Raw genomic sequence first — 4,770 nt, 5'->3', positions numbered from 1 at the left:
TATATATGCGTGTGTACACAGGCTCACATCTTTTTAAATAAGGCAGATGTTTCAAAAATACATGATATGCTCTACTTCTTTGTACCCTTGCCTTTTTTATCTAAAACTTCTATTTATTGTGAATTAACATGTTGATTCAAGACCAACTCAGTGTTAATAACAAAATTCGAAACTAATAAACTAGATCTAAATAGATCAGTCAACTCATAAATTTACTACACTAACCTCTTCCCAGTTAATGCATTTTTTTTTCTTTTCAACTTAATTAGAAGTAGAGAAGAAACAGAAGAACAAAATCTGTTCTCAAACTGCCAAGTGTAATGTGAATCTTGTTAATGGCAGATTCTGGTCCAGTGGGTCTGAGCTGGGGTCCTGGGTTCTGCATTTCTACTAAGCTCTGGGTGGGGAGGATGCTGCTGTCTATGGATAGCACACTGAAAAATGAGGGCAAGGAGATAGCAAGGAACAGAAATAACTGCACAGGATATGCCACCGCCTTATAACGAACACTGTCAAAGCAAGAGATTTGCCTCTCCAGTCAAGCCCACAGGACACATATAGCAGAGAGAGCAGCAAAGACAGGCAAGTGGGTCTGTGCTTCAGTGTACCACAGTGACACCTGCACCTTCAGTATCCTCTCTTCAGAGACTTTACCCTACTTTCTCCACAACCTACCCCCGCCAAAAATAGTACAAGCAATGGCACCCTATTTTGGATAGGTTAGGAGCCACTTTGGAGTAGACTGCCCACAAATGTGGACAAGTGGTACACCAGGAAAAGTAGGAACAGGTTACATAAAACCAGCAAAGGAGGAGGCCAACAAACAAGAGTGTGAAATATTTATGAACATTTTATTTAAGGAACTTGTTAAACTGTGAGACTCACTTGTCAGGGTGGACAACACTCAGAAACTCATGCGACAGAAGGCAGTCCTATAATTCAAAGCCTGGTTTTCATATTTTTGATCTATATAGTTAAAATTCACAGTCTAGGAAATGTGGGGTTAGTAATTGTAACTCTTTGAAGTACCATACTGGGTTTCTGTGCTTTCAACTTCCAGAATTTGGAGTATGCTGTGTATTAATGAAGTAAAAATATACTTAGTTTTGAAGCTTTTATGTCACCATTTTATATATGTGACTAGAGGGAAGGGGAATATGTTGCTCACCATTATCTTCAGGAATGTAATTGGCATGTATTTTGTGCTAGATAAATGTTTGATAGCAAAAGAATGCATTGATGAACATAATTTTAATAATATGTTGTCTTAGCATATAATTTATTAGCTGATTTGCCATGACAGTATTTGCTTTATTGAATTGAGTAGGAACTTTTAAAAAAGATGCAGAAATAAAAAGTATCATTTTCCAATTGCATCTTTCCACAAGGCAGATGAGGGTGCAGAAGAGAAGAAAGGTGAAGGTGGGTTGGGGGTGAGTGGGGACGGAGCGGGGGGAGAGATTTCTTGACTACTATGTGGACCTACCCATGAGGACTAGGATCATAACAAATGGCAATTCCAACTGGTAAGAAATTTGGGGGATAGAAGGACTAATATTCAGAAATAAGGTTTAAGGCAGTGGCTTTTAATGGGAATGACTTTGGCAATGTCTTAGATGTTGATGATTGCAAATGAAGCTGGAAAGGGGCCAGTGCTAACAGCATCCAACAGTAAAGGTCAAGGGCTAAAGGCCAAACTTCCCACAATGTACAGAGCAGCCTCCGTAGTAAAAAACTACCTGCTCCATGTTAACAGTGCCAGAGTTGAGAAATCTTGCTCCAAGAGAATAAAAGGGCACGACGGAGGCTATCACGAGACAGAATGCATTCTCCAAGACCACTTGGATACTCCAGTGAAGAGTAAGATCTAGAAACTGTAGGAGAAACATGATGGAACTAAAGGAGGCTGTGGGAGATCTGGATGTGCCATGTTTCAGTGGTTCCCTCAAGTAGATCTTCAACCAAATGCTGGAATGGTCAGCTCCACTGTTCCAGTTAAAGGCAATTTATGTCTTGTGAGGACTCAACAAAACCCATAGGACACTAGCAATCTGTGTGGACATGGAACTTAGAGCTTGCCTGGCATGGTGATGCCAGTGATAAGAAAGGCTGAAATGGAGCAATATTGTGGTTACCTTGACCATGTCAGTGCCCACCACCCTGTCTTCTGACTGCCAACAGCTGCCTTTTTTTGTGTGGAGGTTTTGCTCTTGGCTGTCAAGTCATAGTCCCAAAAGGCCAGCGAGTCAGTTGCCCCTGGAGGTAATCCTTCCCCAGTCCCTGATAGGTTCTGGTGAAAACACAGTCACCCCCTTGCCACTCATAGGACAACCACGAGCCACGTGTCCTGAGTTGTCTCCAGAGGTCCCAGTGTAACTGGGCTCCAGATCCCACAGTGAGAACTGGTTTGATCATGCCTGTCATTGGCTGTAGTCCCTTCTCTGGCTCAATTTTCCACTCTCATATTCATGTTTTCTTCTCCTCCTCCTAAAAATAGCTTGCACTTGAAGTTTCACTGCAGGGTTTGGTTCTGAGGTGCCTAGACTGATAGGCAGGTCTTTTAGAGGGCTACTGGGTTGGCAGCACTTGCTTCACAGGTGCCTCTTCTGTAAAAGAGGGTCCACGGTATTCTTCCCTCAGGAGCACCCCGGGATTGCTAGAGACTTGCTTATTTTTCTATCTCCAAGTCCTGAACATAGGATGCTCAGAGTTTCCTCTGAATTTTTTTTCTCTCCAGGATGGAAGGGATCAAGTGACATGGGAATACGAGCATAATACCCTATTAGTCACCAATGCCCCTACAGCCAAATTTGTACAAGAATGCTAATAAGTAACAATACTTGAATCAAAGGGGATCTTACTACAGAGTTGGGAAGAAGCAAACATGAAGAGCAATGCTTGTTATGATTCAATGAAACTAATGAATTACCTATGGGGATTTAAAACCACAACACAGCAAAAATGAAAGAATTATTTTAAACACTGCAAAACAATGAAAAGAAATGAACTGTAACACCCCCTCAGGGTGATGTCTAATCATTCATCTTGCATGTGTTGGGAATTCAGAGCCACAAAACATCTTTTTTTAAAAAAAAAAAAAAAAGCTTGGAGCTGTGAACACTGCTACAATAGCTCTGTGTCCAATGGGCTCTTCACTTCGCAAAAGGGAAACAAAACCTAAGTCACTTGACATTGGTGTCAGAATGTTGTCCAGGCAGAAACTTGAAGTTGTTACCTAAGGAAATCCTTGCTGTCATTTAAGTTGAGGAACTGGGCGGCCACTTTTGGGGTCTGTTCAACACTAAGCCACCAATAAGCAGTCGCCTTAGGGGGCCAGGGATTTAGCTCAGCGTTTCTGCCGCCTGCCTCGCAAGCAAAAGGACTTGAGTTCAATCCCTGGTACCAAAAAAAAAAAAAAAAAAAAAATTCTCCTTATAAATCATCATTTTGTGGATTTTTGTTGGGTTTCGTCTTTATGAAGAATGTCCACTTTGGGCCCTGAAATCTTGCTGATCTGGTGAGGAGAAGAGAAAATCTTCTATCTCAGTTCTGATATGAGTAGATTTTTTTCTAATTGAAGAGAACAGCTGAGCTTTTCTGCAGGACAACCTATTCTCTTATTTATAATGCAGGACAGGAGGGCCTTGTAAGTGTATATTTTGGTTCATCTGAGGACACTTGGTTGTTCACATTAAAATTAGATTCATCCTAATTATATGAAAACAGCCTACATGTGGCTGGCCAAAACATCAGGAAAGCATTACTCAGTGCCTACCTACTAACCTTGCCTGCTAGACAGTACTGAACTTCTTTAACATAGCCCCTACCCTCTTGGCACTTAAAATCTAGTAAAAAAAAAAAAATCTCATGACAAATATGAACCTTGGACACTGAACAGTAAAATATATGTGTGTATATATATATATATATATATATATATATATACACACATACACACACACACACACACACATACATACATGTAATATTACCAAAGGGGTGACAGATTCTGTCACTGAAGTGGCATGTGTCCGCAGGTCACAATCAGAATTCCTATCTTTAATTAATTGGGGGAGGATTTTTGGAACTCCTGAAATTATGTGCAAGTACTATATTTTGTTGTTATCTTTTTTGCTTTGATTTTGGTGTTGGGGATTGAACACCACATCCTGGCACACTGAATATGCTAAACAAATGCTTCACCACTGAGCTACACCCCTAGCCTTATTATGCCATTTTATGTAAGAGACTTGCATCTGTAGGTCTTGGTATCCCCAGGAGGTTCTAGAATCACTTTCCTCCCCAAACCAAGGACACTGGGGGACAAATGTATTTACACTTACTCATCACAGTACAGCACACTGTAAACAAACAAACAAACAAACAAACAAACACAGAGGCTGGAATTTAGCCCAGTGGCACTGCATCTGACTTGCAAGTGCAAAGGACCTGAGTTCCATTCCCTGTACAAAAAAGAAAATAAAATTAACACTCTTCTGTAGGAGTTATTTCAACACCCAAATGCTTCTGAGACTAAAATTCTAGGGAACTTTCTTCTCTTACATTCTAAGAGTCCTGAAATTTGCATCTCATGTCAGTATTACTCCCATAGCAAAGGTGCAGACTGAAGTTCAAAGGAGTTAAATAACTTTCAAACCATAGCTAGGAGGAGGCAAAGCCAAGCATTCAACTCAATTGGCCTTTCAGTGCCCACCCATATGGATGTCCACCTTCCCAAAACACACTCTACACCCTAGTCTCTCTTTCCCA

The sequence above is a fragment of the Fukomys damarensis genome, unplaced genomic scaffold (assembly GCF_012274545.1).
Source record: "Fukomys damarensis isolate Sample0158 unplaced genomic scaffold, DMR_v1.0_HiC HiC_scaffold_28, whole genome shotgun sequence".
NCBI classification, from domain to species: domain Eukaryota; kingdom Metazoa; phylum Chordata; class Mammalia; order Rodentia; family Bathyergidae; genus Fukomys; species Fukomys damarensis.
The sequence above is the reverse complement of the archived record's forward strand: the minus strand, read 5'-3'. Positions refer to the sequence as shown.